The sequence below is a fragment of the Felis catus genome, chromosome A2 (assembly GCF_018350175.1).
Source record: "Felis catus isolate Fca126 chromosome A2, F.catus_Fca126_mat1.0, whole genome shotgun sequence".
Lineage (NCBI taxonomy): Eukaryota > Metazoa > Chordata > Mammalia > Carnivora > Felidae > Felis > Felis catus.
Window position 1 is genome coordinate 113,485,795 of NC_058369.1, and position 16,662 is coordinate 113,502,456.

General features: G+C 39.1%; 1 long non-coding RNA gene across 1 annotated transcript; it reads right to left on the reverse strand.

The window, feature by feature from the left end:
• Positions 1 to 12,346: 12,346 nt before the first annotated feature.
• LOC123381262 lies at positions 12,347 to 15,252 on the reverse strand. Its single transcript, XR_006588091.1, has 2 exons — positions 14,587 to 15,252; positions 12,347 to 12,486 (listed from the first exon to the last, which is right to left on the reverse strand). It is a non-coding gene; the product is annotated as an uncharacterized LOC123381262 (long non-coding RNA).
• Between the last annotated feature and the right edge of the window lie 1,410 nt (positions 15,253 to 16,662).

Genomic DNA, 16,662 nt, shown 5'->3' on the forward strand with positions numbered 1-16,662 from the left:
CGCAATGAGGGACTTGAACTCACGGACCATGAGATCATGACCTGAGCTGAAGTCGGATGCTTAACCGACTGAACCACCCAGGCACGCCTAGAATATAATCTCTTTGAAAGCATACCCCTTCTCTCTATTATCCACTGCTATCACCCCAGGGACTAAGTCATGTCTGGCGTGAGAACAGATTCTTTGAGGAAATAGATGAGGTGACATTTACATGAATGCTTCCAATTTTGATGTTCTGATCCCTTCCATTGAAAGACAGCCCAGTCTTTTCTCATGGTGACTCTTCCCAAATATTTCTGGTAATCTCTGGGGGTCCTTATATCTGCTTGTGAATCCATCTACATAATCTCTGATACCTGCCAGACCAAGAGGAAGTCACGTCAAATCTGGACTCCATATGTGGTAGTTGTTTTCCTGGTTTTGAGCAGGAAATTCACTATTTTTGGCACCATCTTGATATTCGTAGCTTGTGTCAATTCAGTTGTTCCTTTTAAAGTGAAATAGTGGGTACAGTTTTCTTTCTCTTTCATGATCAACAGGGATGTCCTTTAGGGCTCTAAAGTGTTACTAATGTTCCATTTCATATAAAAACTGCCAGAATTACTGGGTCAAGATTGAGTTCCAATATCTAGAGTCTTCCATGCTACATGATCTATATTTTTTATTGCTTAAACTCATTATGTTGTTACCCTACTTGGATATGTTGGAAAATAATTAGTCCCCACACCTATGTAAAAACATGTTTAATACTATGAATAGCCTAAATATGACTATAACATGAAGATGTATATAGTTCCAGGGGCACTTGCTAGCTCAGTTGGTAGAGCATGCAACTCTTTATCTCAGGGTTGTGAGTTCGTGCCCCAAGTTGGGTATAGAAATTACTTAAAAATATAATATTTTTTTGGTTGTTAATAAAGAAGATTTGTTGTCAAGAAAATCCTCCCAGGTATTTCCTGATGCTGTACCCCCATGATCCCTTTACACAGCAGAGATCCTTTGCTGGGTGCTTTGGTGTTAGCCCTTCATACAAGGTCGACACTGGAATGTCATTCTTTTTTTTTTTTTTTTTAATTTTTTTTCCCAACGTTTTTATTTATTTTTGGGACAGAGAGAGACAGAGCATGAACGGGGGAGGGGCAGAGAGAGAGGGAGACACAGAATCGGAAACAGGCTCCAGGCTCCGAGCCATCAGCCCAGAGCCCGACGCGGGGCTCTAACTCACCGACCGCGAGATCATGACCTGGCTGAAGTCGGACGCTTAACCGACTGCGCCACCCAGACGCCCCTGGAATGTCATTCTTATACCCACTCAGTAGTTTTATATGTGGTAGCCCTAAATCCCCATGTATACTGTTAGCTTTTTTGAGGATTTGACATCTTATTTTTTTCTTCTATTTTCCCAGTGCCTGTATATTTAGAAGCCAGTCATTAAATACTGGAGAGCGCTTGATGAGAGCATTTGCAGATTATGGTCAGGAAGCTCTAGCAAATAAACCTGCAGTTGTGTACTGTGACGCAGCTACATTCATACCCATCCTTTAAGGATATGACATACATGAAATGTGTAGGTGTATTAAGCCAGCCAATTTAATCATGGGCCAGATTAGAGGAAATAAGAACACAGATGAAAATGTATTGATCATCAACCCTTGGCAAGGCTGGAACCCTGACCGAACATGTTGACTCTCTCTTGCCTTCCTCACACTATGGGCCCAAGTCTCTTCTCACTCTTGTTGAAATTTAATCCTCTATTTCTCCTGGACTATTTCAGACCACTACCAGCCCCCCTCCCATCCCCATCACCCCTGATCAAAGTCTTCCTGGATTTGAGGAAGGATTCTAAGAAACCTGTTCAGCTTGTTTTTCTTTCATACACGAGCCAGACAAACGTCACTCACAGTCAGCCTGTGGGCACTGAGCTGCTCCTCACACCGTGTCACAGCACATGCTTTTGTCTCTCCATTATTGATCTATGTCCTTTTCCATTTTAAAATAAACTCTAGAGGCACCTAGCTGGCTTGGTAGAGCACACTACTCTTGATCGCGGGGTTGTGAGTTCAAGCCCCACGATGGGTGTAGAGATTACTTAAAAATAAAATCTGGGGCACCTGGGTGGCTCAGTTGGTTGAGCCTCTGACTCTTGATTTCAGCTCATGCTCTCTTTCTCTCTCTAGAATAAAAATAAATTAGTAAAATCTTTTTAAAAAAATAAAATAAAGCAAAATAAACTTTAAGTATGACATACTTACAAAGAATTTCACAGCTCTTATTTGCAAGCTTTAATGAATTTTCACAAAGTGAGTACCTCCACGTAACGAGCGTGTGGGTCAAGAAAGACTATTACTGGCACATGAGTCAAGCTAACCATTATCCACCTCTAAAGGTAATCATATCTCACCATCCTGACATCTAGCACCATAGATAAATTGACCTGTTTTAAAATTGTATGTAAACGGAATCATGAAGTGAGTATTTTGGGTGTCTAGACTCTTTCGCTCAAAATTGTGTTTGTTGAGATGGCTTTTTGTTGTTGCATGCAACAGTGCCTTGTTTATTCTCATGTCTTATAACATTCCATTGAATATATAAACCATAATTCATTTTTTCCTTCTATTCAATCCATTTTATACCATGATTCATTTATTCATGTTCTCCTGTGAACAGTCATACATGTTAAACATACACATTCATTGTATTGTGTCTATAGCTAGGAGCAGAATTAGTCTGTTTTAAGATTGTCAGAAGAGGACTTGTCGATTTGAAGAAGAAAAGGTGTTTATTTACAAAGTGGTGCAAAGGATTCAGGCTTCAGAAGACTTACAAAAATAGAAAACCAGGAGATTATCTAAACACACACACACACAAAACCCTCAAGATTTCCAAGTTCATGTTAGTTGATCTATTCATGGTGGGAAAGAACCACTTTCTCATGTCATTATCATATCCACAAAGGTCATGGCTTATTTCCAGATACCAGCGCCGCAAAAGTCAGTGATAGAGTTGTTTTAGCAAGTCACGCAAGGCTTATAGGAAATGTTCAAGGTTTCCATTTATTTTGAGTCCCAGACCTGCGCAGGTGGGCTGTTCCTCTTGTAGTATCTCAGGGTACAGACTATTTTGTCATTTCTGTGTGAGCGATATGTGTGCTTATTCATATGGTCACAGGACAAAGTGCTGGTTATGCTTTTATAGGAATGTACGTATTCAACTTCGGTTGATACTGACAAATAGTTTTTCAGGGTGATTGTACCACTTTGCACTTCTGTCAGAAGTGTATGTTAGCTTCAGTCTCTGCATGTCCTTGTTGTTCTTCGGGTGGCTTGTGTTCCCATTCAGCTGTTCTGGCGGGCATGAAAAGGTCTCAATGCAGTTCATGTTTGCATTCCCCTGTTTTCCAATGGCCATTTGGTTATCTTTTGTTCATTGCCATGCCGTCTTATCCATTTTTGTGTTGGACTGTTTGTTTTCATTTGTTATTTTGTAGGAGTACTTTATATCCCGGGCATAAAATTCTTTGTCTGATATGTTACTGCAAATAATTTCTCTCACTCTGGCTTGTCTTCTCTCTCCCTTAACAATGTCTTTTGATGACCAGAAGTTCTTAATTTTAATGTAATCCAATTTATCCTCTTTTTTTTTCTCTTATGATTAGTGTTTTTGTGCCCTGTTTAAGAAATCTTTTCCTGTTCCAAGGTCATGACATACGCTCCTAAGTTTTCTCCTAAAAGCTTTATTTTTTTACCTTTCACATTTAGATCTACAATCCAACTAGAATTGAATTTTGTGGATGGTGGGAGATAAAAGGTTCAACATTCGTTTGTTTCCAAATGGATATCCAATTGACCCAGCACCATTTATTGAAAAAAATAATTGTCATCCTTTCCCCATTGCACTGTCGTGTCAGCATTGTCAAACATCAGGTGACCCTCTGTCTTTGGATCTGTGTCTGAATTCTAGTCTATTCCATTGGTTTATTGTCTATCCTTGAACCAATCCCAATTTATTAGTCATTACCACGTCTGGTAGTGTAAATCTTCAAGTTATATTCTTCTTCAAGAGTGCATTGGTTATTTCCTAACCCTTTACATTCTGCATTCATTTTAGCATCATGTTTTCAAATTACACACATGCGGTACACACATATGCACACACCAGCTGGGGTTAGTCATTGAAGTTACATTGACTCTATAGATCAGTTTTGGGAGAATCAATATCTTTATCCTATTCAGTCTTCTAATCCATTGGTATGGTATATGCCTCCATTTATTGAGGTCTTCTCTAACTGATCTTAATAGTTTTTTGTAGAATTTAGCATAGAACTTTTAAATATCTTCTCTTTGATTTGCTACAGAAGACTTATTATACTTTATTCTTTTGTAGATAATATTTTTAATATTTTATTTCTTATTTTTTTGTTGATATTGGAAATACAGTGGTATATCTTTTCCTATCCTTTTAGCTTTTCAGTGTCATTATATTTAAACTGAGTCTTTTGTAAGAAATATATTATTAGGTTAATTCTTTTTTTTTTAATGTTTTTATTTTTGAGAGAAAGAGAGAGAGAGAGAGAGAGAGAGAGAGAGAGAGAAAGAGACATAGCATGAGTGGGGGACAGACAGAGAGAGAGGGAGACACAGAATCAGAAGCAGGCTCCAGGCTCTGACCTGTCAGCACAGAGCCTGATGTGGGGCTTGAATCCACAAACTGTGAGACATGACCTGAGCCAAAGTCGGATGCTTAACTGACTGAGCCATCCAGGTGCCCCTTAGGTTAATTCTTTAAATTCAATATGACCACGTGTGTGCGTGTGTGCATGTGTGTGTGCGTGTGTGTGTGTGTGTGTGTGAGTGAAAGAGAGAGAGAGTGAGAGAGAAAGAGACAGAGAAATGGAGTTTTGAATCTTGTTTATTTTTGTATGAACAATAACATGTCAGGACAGTACATATAAATATACATAAATTCTTTGACATGACCATAGTTAAGTGAGAATGGAAATGCTCTCTACTTCATAGAGGTTTTGTGGGAAATAAATTATTAACTTAAAAATCTTACAATAATACTTAGAATACAGTCAACACAATAAGCTAGTAATTATAATTTTTATTAGAAAAATTTACGTTTTTCCCAATCTTCGCTATTTCAAATAATCAGCCATGAACACCCCTGTACTATTGCGGTACACCTGTCATACTGTTATCTCCACAGTATGCCACAGCTCTGTTAAGAGGTGCATGTTTACGGTTTTCATAAAACATGACACATTTCCTTCTTTCTCTTACAGAATGCATCTCTTTCATGAATTATCCTGGAAAACTTTTATTTATAGTAACAAGCTCACAAATTTCTTGGTACTGATATACAACTCTCTGATTAGTTTGTGTTTAATAAAACTGATCTGTAATTCTTATTAACAATGGCTACCATTTATGGAACACTTCTACCTATCAGGGACCATAGAAAAGTTAAATCATTTGCCCAAATCACATGATTAGTAAACATTGATGAAGAATCAAATGTAGTTTGGTCTTGATCTAAAGCCTATCATCTTAAACATTATGCCATGATTCTTCTAAGAGCAAATCTCTCTTATTTTATTCTTGCAACAAACAAAGATTGAAAAGTTAGGTGGTCTGCCCACTGTCGCACAAGAGAGCTCCCTAATTTATAGTCTAAGATTTAATTGTAAATTTCTTGTCAGCAATAACTATGCCTCTGACTTTCTTTCTCCCTCCCAAACCAAAGACATAGAGAAAACTCCACAACTAATTTATCTGAGCCAATAAAAGTTGGCTCTTTAAGGGTAACCACTCGTATCCTTCTAAAAAGTGATGGATCAGTTCTTAACGATGAGCAAATACTGTTACGTCTACCTATCAAAACTGTACTGGATGAAAAAGGGCATGATCCCCAAATTTTTATGGAAAGCTATAAAGGAGAAGTAACATACCTGTGTCAATCAACCTATTGCATATTCATTATATTCCTCCTCGAGAGAAAAATCAGCAACCTTTGTGGATACTTTATCAGCAGGGTTCTGCAGTACCCTGGCTGTAGACAGCTCAGATGTTGTCCCTGACCAAATACCTCAACATTTCTTGAATCTCTTAGTTTCTTAACAAAAGTCAACCAGTCTGTGACTGTGTTTGTGAAAAAAATAACATCCATTACCTATAAATAAATTAGTTCATTAAATAAGAAGGCATGTCACAGCCTAACTCTATCAGTAGCTGCTACTTTCTTACATTATGGGGGATTTGCTTTCCCCTCACCATGACCTAGGCTCTCTTGATACCATGGCTGGTAGGACAAAGTAAAGTTGTGACATCGCCCCAGGAACCTTATCACAGTTCTTTATGGGCTTCTTTATTTCATCCAGGCTATCATCTCTACCAGACACATTGGTTTTCAATAACTTGCTTGGTCAGAAGTCTGAAGTAACTCAATCAACAAAAACCTTCTTCTGTGTCTTTCCCTGAATCAGTAGGGTTTTCCCATTCTTATGACACAAACCTACTCAACATCACCAAATGCCATATAACATTTTAAGTGATAGCATTTGCCTTCAAATAAGCTTTTTTAATCAGGTCAGGAGGCATTATGCATCTCAAGTGGTGCTGAAAAATAACATTCACCAGCTTTACATAGGTGTAGCTGTTGGATTATAAATTCCTGCAGTACAGGAAGATGGTAACAGGAGTATCGAGTCCCACCCATTTTTTTTAATGTTTATGTATTTATTTTTGAGAGAGAGAGAGAGAGAGAGAGAGAGAGAGAGAGAGAGAGAGTGTGTGTGTGTGTGTGTGTGTGTATGTGTGTAAGTGAAGGAGAGGCAGAGAGAGGAGACAGAGAATCCAGAGCCGGCACTGCACTGCCAGCTCAGAGCCCGACCTGGGCTTGAAACCCAAGAACTGTGAGATCATGACCTGAGCCAAAGTTGGGACACTTAACTGACTGAGCCAGCCAGACGCCCCCTACCTGTTCTTTATCATGGACAGAGCCCTTTGTGTTTCTTGCTTATTTATAATGGTATTTTTAATTATTGTGTCCCTCAAATATGGCAAGTATTGATTTGTAATCTAAAATATTTCCTGGGGCGCCTGGGTGGCGCAGTCGGTTAAGCGTCCGACTTCAGCCAGGTCACGATCTCGCGGTCTGTGAGTTCGAGCCCCGTGTCAGGCTCTGGGCTGATGGCTTGGAGCCTGGAGCCTGTTTCCGATTCTGTGTCTCCCTCTCTCTCTGCCCCTCCCCCGTTCATGCTCTGTCTCTCTCTGTCCCAAAAATAAAATAAAAAACGTTGAAAAAAAAATTAAAATAAATAAATAAATAAATAAAATATTTCCTTATTCTAGAATATTTTCTCTATTTCAGAAGTATCCACAAAGGTTGCTAATTTTTCTCTCGAGGAGGAATATAATGAATATGCAAAAGTTGATTGACACAGGTATGTTGCATCTCCTTTATAGCTTTCCATAAAAATTTGGGGATCATGCCCTTTTTGATCCAGTACAGTTTTGATAGGTAGACGTAACAGTATTTGCTCATCGTTAAGAACTGATCCATCACTTTTTAGAAGGATATGAGTAGTTACCCTTACATTAAAGAGCCAAGTTTTGTTATTAGAATATCAACTCAATTCACACCTTGATGGAGGCATTAGACATACAATTTGAGCAAGGGCAAGAACACTGGAATGAATGCCAAAATACGTGAGATCAAAACTCTCTTCTTACCATCAACCTGGTTAATGTTGATTTTGGGAAATTACTCAACTTCTTTCACCTTTTGCATCCTCACTTGTGAAACGACAGGTTAAATTACAGAAGTCCCTTCCAGCTGTAAGAGTGTATACCATTATTTATGATAAAGAAGTAATTCCTATAAAAATCTGAGAATTTAGATTTCTACCTTTTAAACATTTGATTGTTCTATAACACCAGAAATTAAGTAATTGTTTAATTGACATCCCACTAGCTGTTACCTTTACCAGGATTAACAAGTATAACATGTTTTACCAAAGCTATAGCAGTCCTCCTATGGTGCTTCTTGAAATTTTGCCTTAGGCTAATAAGTTACATCTTCTAATTAAACCTTAACAAGGTACATGCAATTAAGAGTCATTAAACATTCACTCAACAAATACAAGTTTACTTGTATGTTGAAAAAAGTATATCTGTAAAGTCAATTTGACCTAATTTTAGAGTCAAGTGTAAATCTGTCTTGTTTCCAATCTATCTATTGTATGTTGTGCTTGTTTATTCAAGTTTTGTTTTATTTATTTCGGTGAAAATTATAGAGGCTTTCGGCATTTGATTTACCCACCACCCAAGATAAAATTGGCTGCAATGGTATTTTCTTTCTTGGTCCACCCTCTCCACTGAGGTACTAGAAAGAATAGAATCATCAGAGAACTGAGGGTGTGATATCAGCTTTCCTGTATCAAAGGCAATTCACTAACTTCTATAAACTTTAGGTCTCGTCTTTTAGAGAATAATATGTGTCCCCTTGGCCCACCTCACAAGATTATCAGGATAATGAATAAGATAAATGAATTTATTTTGCAAATTGGAAAGTGTTAAACAAATGCCAAATAATATAATACTAATTGTGAATTCCTCACTCAAGCTATTAATTCATTTACACATGCTCTGCAAATATTTTGAATACCAGGTATAGGGTTGGCACTGTTTTCAGCATTGGCAATCAGCAGTCAAAAAGGCAGACGAGGGGGCGCCTGGGTGGCTCAGTCAGTTAAGCGTCTGACTCCGGCTCAGGTCATGATCTCGTGGTTCATGAGTTCGAGCCCTTTGTTGGGCTCTGTGTTGACAGCTCAGAGTGTGGAACCTGCATCAGATTCTGTGTCTCCCTCTCTGTCCCTCCCCTGCTCATACTCTCTCTCTCTCTGTCAAAAATAAATAAACATTAAAAAATTAGAAAATTTTTTTAAAGGCAGACCAGGAAAATTTGAGAAACTGTCACAGCAGAGACATGAATAAACATGAAAGCCAAAAGTGTAACAAATTACTACTAAGTGTAATATGTTATCCTGGATGGGATCCTGGAACAGAGAAGAATGTTAGGTAAAAACTAAGGAAATCTGGATAAATGATAAACTTTAGGTAATAATAATGTATCAATATTGGTTCATTAATCATAACAAGTGTGTTATACTAATGTAGGTTGGGGTTAATAGGAGAAACGGTGTGAGGACGGGGGAGAGAGAGGAAGGATACATAGGAACTTTGTGCTCTCCGCTCAGTTTTTCTTTTTTTTTTTTTTTAATTTTTTTTCTACGTTTTTATTTATTTTTGGGACAGAGAGAGACAGAGCATGAACGGGGGAGGGGCAGAGAGAGAGGGAGACACAGAATCGGAAACAGGCTCCAGGCTCCGAGCCATCAGCCCAAAGCCTGACACGGGGCTCGAACTCACGGACCGCGAGATCGTGACCTGGCTGAAGTCGGACGCTTAACCGACTGCGCCACCCAGGCGCCCCTCCGCTCACTTTTTCTATAAGCCTAAAACCTAAAACCACAAGTATGAAATAAGATCCTGTGACAATTGAGGGACAACTATAAATGGACCTCTCTCTGAGGAGTGATTTTCCATCTGATGAAAAGGCAATGCCAGCAAGATCACCTAGGCAAAAAGCATTCCCCTCCACAAAAATAGCAAGCGCCCAGATCCTAAGGTGGGGACCAATTTCACATGTTTGAGGAACAGAAATAATCCACGAGGCTGGTGTGCAAAGAGCAAGAACAAAGGTAGGGTGAGATAAGTTCAGAGAAGTAGGACTTGGCATTTTTCAGAAAACTACAGAACGTGCTAGAATTCTGGTGTAGTGTAGACCAAGGATGTTGTTCACATGAAATGGTGCAGCTTCGCTGCCCTAAAAAAAATGTAGCATAAATCCCGGGGGCCAAGAGCTCTATACAGGTTAAGAAAACTTACATGACACCTACATGCTATTTCCTGAAGTCTAGTTTTGGGGAAGTTGGACTTCAAAGGAGAAATCATAACCCACATGTTTTCATTATTAGCTGAAAGCCAGTTTCCTTTGTGCAAGTACCATAGAAGAAGCTTCAGATTTTCTGCCCATCAAGTTTCTCAGACAGCGTGTCTATTCATGAGAAGGTAAACTACCTAGTGCCTAAAGTTATCACCATTATGACTACATTCCCCTGGCAGGTGTTTGGGTTTTCTCAGTAATAGGTGTCACTAAGAGGTAGTTGGGGGCTCTAAGACCTACTTGCTTCAAAGGACCCTCGAGTCATCCAGTCCATCAACCACAGTGCTGTTCTACTCCCCGCATCCCCCGCCCAGCACAGACTTAGCCCCGGTGTTAAGAAAGACAATATAGCGGCAGCTTTTTTCATCACTCCCTTTGCCTCAGACTCCCCCCAAACTCTGCCTTAGCCAGTATGTAGGTGCTTTTTACTTCTTTAAATTCTGATGACTCAAAACTGTGTGAGACAGGCACCAAAGGGAGAGGCAACATGAGAGAGTAGCAAGAGCACTGGATTGGGAGTCGACAGAGTTCAAGTTTGGATGCTACCCCTTTCAGAGTCTCAGTTCCTTAACGTGTGCAGTCAGGATAGAAGTCTTTCCCTGCTGTTCTAACCAGGCAAGAGTTATCTGTGGAAAGTGCTTTGTAAACCCAGGCTGCTATATAAAAATGGAAAGAGGGAGAAATAGAATAGTTTCAAATCAGTGAGTTTATTTCAATTGACCATCAGTTATGGGAAGAGCACTTAGGAAGTGTGGCAGAGGGGTGGGACTGAAAAATAAACCCTTTGGTGGTGCCTGGGCGGCTCAGTCAGTTAAACATCAGACTTAGGCTCAGGTCACGATCTCATGGTTTCTGGGTTCAAGCCCATTGTCAGGCTCTGGGCTGACAGCTCGGAGCCTGGAGCCTGCTTCAGATTCTGTCTCCCTCTCTCTCTGCCCCTCCCTTGCACATCTGCTCTCTCTCAAAAATAAACAAACATGAAAAAAACTCTTAAAAAAAGTATTTTTAAAAATAAACCCTTTGTCATCAAGGAGGTAGGAGCTATACTATAGAGACCACTCTCTGTATTCAGGGGCCACTCTCCTATACAACTCTAGGGGCGCTGCTTGCATTGTAACCCATCATATATTTGAAAGTCGCATAATGGTGCAAGTACACATTAATTAAAGAATAAGCAGTAAGTACTGTAGGAATTCAGTGGCGGAGACATTGAAAAAAGATGCAGAGAAGGCATGGGACTTCAGCTCTTGGGTAGAAGACAAAACATTGTCAGGGGAAAGAGAATAGAGACAAAGACCTTTACTACAATTAAGAGCACGAGAATGATTGTTTGGGTATATTTTCAACAGGAGTAAGAGAAAATGGCTGACTTTCTTGTTTTCTTAAATTTCTTTTAAAAATATAGGAATAGTTTGGAGACTTAAAAAAAACATCATGACTCCCATGTTTTCTTTCTCAATTCAAACACAATTCTAAGTATCTGTCCAAAAGCATCTGGAAAGGCTAAAGAGGAGAATAAAGTACCCTACACCTAAAACCTTTGTGTTTGCTTTGTCTTTTTATTGACTTGTCTTGTATTTTTATCTGTTAACTTCTATTCCTCATCCAGTGGAAAGGATGACATAAATGTCTTTTGGGAACTTTGTATGTATTCAAACTCAGAACAAGCCTTTTGGTTGCTGTTGAACTAAGGGATTAAATATCCCTTAGAACATCCTCTCCCTCTAACACTGACCACTCGGGACGCATCTGTGTGCATGTGTGTGTGTGTGCACTCTTGGTGTTCCACATCCACTGTTCATTACAAATGTTTTACTCTGCAACAAAATAAAAACATTTAGGGTTTCTCTAGGCCCGACATTTCTTAATAGTACAAGACATTAAAGTAATTTAGATAAGAGTTTAATTAAATTTGTAATTCTCAAAATTAAATTTGCCTCTAGGAATGTTACCTGTACTTGAGTAAGTAAATGAATGTTAAAGCCCTAAGCATTTCTGTAAAACTGGGTCAGTCAAGACCAGTTTTTGCTGTAGTCATTTTTTTGGGCCCCTATTTTATTATATGGCACTTGATTATTTTTTTAATGCCCTCCTTCTCCCATTTTGCGCTTGATGTTTTATTTCAGTATCTAATAACAGTACCCATGTGAATTAAAAAAATTTTTTTTAAGTTTTATTTATTTATTTTGAGAGAGAGAGAGAGAGATAAAGCACAAGTGGGGCAGGGTGAAAGAGGGCAGGAGAGAGAGAGAATCCCAAGCAGGCTCCATAATGACATTGCAAAGCCTGATGCAGGATTCAAAGTTATGAAGCATGAGATCGTGACCTGAGCCAAAACCAAGAGTCAGATGCTTTACCCATTGAGCCACCCAGACACCCCTCCGTGTGAATTTTATAGAGAAGTCTTTCTCTCCTCACAGTTTCTCTGCATCAGTGCGTTGGCTGGGAATTTTTTTCTTCTGATCATCATCATATCACCTATGAGAGGAGAGGGAAACAGTGTGAACCAACATTCTAATATTCTGAGGATAAAGATTTGGATTTGGGGTCATGTCCTCACACTTCTTTCTCTTCCTCGCTGGAGTTTTTTTTTTTTTTTTTTTTTTTTTTGCAAAAGCTGAAGCAGTGACTTTATTCAACACCTGCATCTTTAACAACCAGAGCAGTGTAATTACCTTTCTTCAATATTCTATAGAATTGTCAAACAGCAATTTTCTTTTAGAAGACAGGCTTTTAAATAATGTCGTTTACATACAGAGTTTAACATCTCTTAAGCTAAAAATCTAATTACAAGAATCTGAAATTTACTGCATGTTTATAATTTGATCTTTATAAAATTGCTAAATCAGGGCACCTTTAACATGCATTATGAGGCAGGAAAAATATATATAGTGAGACAAAATTAAATATTTTGGAATTTCTTGAATGTATGTTAATTTCTATTAATATTATTATATTAACATTATTTGCAATTTTATTTCATTTCTCTTGAATTCACCCTGTTTGTAAAGAGAGGTGGCTCTTAGTGACATGATTTATCAAGATCATCTGATGTCATCATTTCCTCTTTGTTAATGAAAAGTACCAATATTTTAAAAAGGACTGACATCGTACCTTATGTATAGAGGATAAATGGCATATTCAAGCAAGCTGAGACAATTCTTTCAATGGACATAGTAGATAGGAATGCCAATACTAAATAATAAGATTAGAATTTAGGTAATATACTGCCATTTGATAAAGTGGCTTGTGCCCGGATTGTATAAACACTTATCATTTTGTCATCCTGACTTTATAATTTTTGAAATGCAAATGGGATTGTCAACCATCAGAAGCAGTGGTACGTCAGTGTTCTACGATAAGGTGAATGTTAAAGTAGAAAATTTAACGTATCACCACATTACTTTATTCTGGTATAAACTCTAAATTGATGTTATGAAATGTAGAAGCGCACTTATGAAACCATCACTTACAAAAATTAAAGAGTTATCTTTTATAATCTTAAAATTGTCACCGGCAACTCCTCTGTTGCCTCACATTCTTCTCAGAATGTCTAGTTGGCTACATTTGCCTTCTGTGCTTCTGTTGAGGATTTCCGTTCTTTCTGCCAGTTTGTGTCCAAGGATTCTGCAAATCTTTTGTATCTTTTTCTAAGCATGATCTCTATGACAAAGCTATTCAGCCTGAAGTCTAATGTACAGCCTTCCCAAGCACTTCCTCAAAAGCGCACCATTCTAAAAACACACACACACACACACACACACACACACACACACACACACACACACATTTTAAAAAGAATTTTAATAGAGTCTCACATGGCATTGTTTTGAACTTCCATCAACTGTCTAGATAACTAGTATTTGTTTATACCATTCCATTTTATAGAAATATAACTGTCAAATAAAATAATTTTTGCACTGTTTGTATCTTGGTCATATACAATATGATTTTTGTGCCTGGAATCTTAAATATGCCAGTAGGAAGAATCAGAAAGTCTGAAATGCCGGAAATGTATTCTTTATGCGACGATCCCAAGTTTAAATCTTGACATTTCCTGTTAGGAAAATAACATTTGAAAAAGGAAATGATACTCCAAATATTCCACCTTTTCAGGAACAATTCTCGATAGCCATATTTTATTATGTAAAACATGTTGAAATCCCTGTTTCTCTCTTATATTTCTAGGTCCTCCATAAAACGTGTGTGTATGATGGTACATCTCTTGGTACACAGAGGGTGTGTGTTTCACACGCAAACACCAGAAAGCGAGAGTAGCATTTTCTTTCAACTTCTACATGGACATAACATCGCTGAAGTGACCAGTGATTCTCTCTTTTACTTTGCTTTCTCAAGCCGTTGCTCTATATTTTATAGGGTCTCTCCCATACTATCTTAACTGGATTAGAGAGTAGGGACAAGCTTTCTCCATTACAAAATTCTCATTTAATCCTTATCCACACTTAATTTATCAAATTAAATCAGACAAGACTGATGCCGGGGCTTTTCAAGCCGGACATCGCGTGTAAAATCGGCAGACAAGGGCTTGTAAAGGGTGCCCACCATGAATTGTCATACCATCTTGCCTCAGCCTCAGCTGCCCTCGCGTCGATCCAGGCGGGGTCAGGATGCTTCTTGGTGTTACACTGTGCGCTCTGCGGGGAAACAGAGCCGCTACACAGCCTCCAGCAGAGTTACTTATTACACCCTCGGCCCCCTTCACCTGCCCCAGCCATTCAAAATAACATCACACCATAAAATATTCATGAACCGCGCAATGCTGCAGCCAGGCCTCGCTACTGCAGGTGGCTGTTACATCAGTAATTGCCCAATACTTCCCTCCACAGCGTAAAATTGTTTTCATTATGTGTCATGAACACAGAGCCAAGCAAAGCCCTCTTGAGTGGTTTCCCAAGGGCTGGAGGGAGGTGGTACTTAACTTAAACAGGCGCTTTTTGGCTTAGATTTCAAAAAAAAAAAAAAGAAGAAGAAGAAGAAGGAGAAGGAGAAGGAGAAGGAGAAGCAGTGAAAGCTCATCATTAACTCTCCTTCTAAGTGCAACAAAAAGCAGAAGCTGGTGCAAAACTCTCATAAAGATTATCCTAAATGTCTCAGTTACGAGGAAGAGCTTTAGGGGCTTTAGCGGGTCTTACGATACTTCAAGCTGCTTCGGCGGAGAAGAGAATAACTTTCCACCTGACTGAAGTTCCCATGGAGTGCGGAGCTAGGGGATAAGCAGGTTTCAGCAATAAACTCCTGCATTGTGAGGCAATAATGCCCAGCCAGGTCCCCCCATTTTGATTCAAGGGTGTCTTTTTCTTTCCCCCCTGTGGAGGACTAATCACAGCTCCACTTTGTTTAATTGCAGCAAAGAGAGAAATGTGTTTAAGAAGTCATTCTGGACCCCTTTAAATGAATGCTGGTGTTCTTCAAGGACAACAAACAGGATGCATAATAAATAAGATTTAATTTTCAGATCAAAATAGGCAGAGTTAAAGATTTTTAGCGACTAGGATCTGGGAGAGATGCTGCCGAAAAGAGAATAGAAACTGGGGCCGGGGCGGGGTGGGGGGGGGGGGGATGAAGAAAGGTTGGGGGGGAAGCAACAAGTGGGATTAAAGACTTGGTTTTATACAGCACAAGCTGTTTCTGGAGGTGGGAGGATCCTTACAGGAATAAACTCTTTACAGAATTGGGAGCTAGTAGTTTTCCCTAGCATTTTGATTCTGATTTGGAAAGAGAGAAAAAGGAGGGAGGAAAGGAAAAAAGAAAGGCCAGAAAAGAAAGGCAAAACGAAAGATCCTGATTATAAACCATGTCAGACCTTGATCATTGACACAGATTTGCCTCCCCTCACTTTCCAGCTCAGACTCGGCAAATGCTGGGTGCCATGTGTGCCTTGAGATGGCCCCAGGGTCGTGAACTCCGGGGCGTGGGGGAAAAGCATTTATCCATCACATGCTTTCTTTCTGAGTTTGACAAAACTAAGCCACAGACCAAGTGATTGGGAAGCATCCCTTTTCAACAATGTAAATTCTATTTCTTCCCGCTCTGGCCTTCAGAACCTCTTCTTAAAGGAAAGCTAACTATTTCTCTCTCGTAAGATGTGTATTAGCTGACCTTTAGCACTTTCTTTAAAAATTGTTTACCATGGATATGACATAATCATCCAATTAGGCAGCTAGCTTCCGTGGTCTTATCAGACTTGAAAAACATGTAATACGAATTCCCCGTGTTCAAAACCATGACCTATACATTCCCAACCTGTCTTTTTTCTTTTCCTGAAAGGAGTTCTCATCAACTCAGCTAGAGGCAAATTATTAAATCTCCTTTTAAAATTTTATGGTGCAATTTTGATGGTATTTTCTTCTACTAACACAGTATCCATTGGTAACAAATTGACCATAGGTAACTGTCAGTGTCATAAATTGAAGAAGGCAGTGGGCATAAAACTTCTCATGAGCATCTGCTGCGGGGGTTTTCCTCTGGGCAAAATGGAAGATGTGAGGTTATTTAGCATCCTGCAAAAACAATATAGAGGGAGTGTGTGTGTGTGCGCGCGCGTGTGTGTGTGTATGTGCGTGTGTGTCTGCCATATACATATGTATCATGAATGATGGATTTCCTTTGCATCTGGTAACTATAGACTTTTTT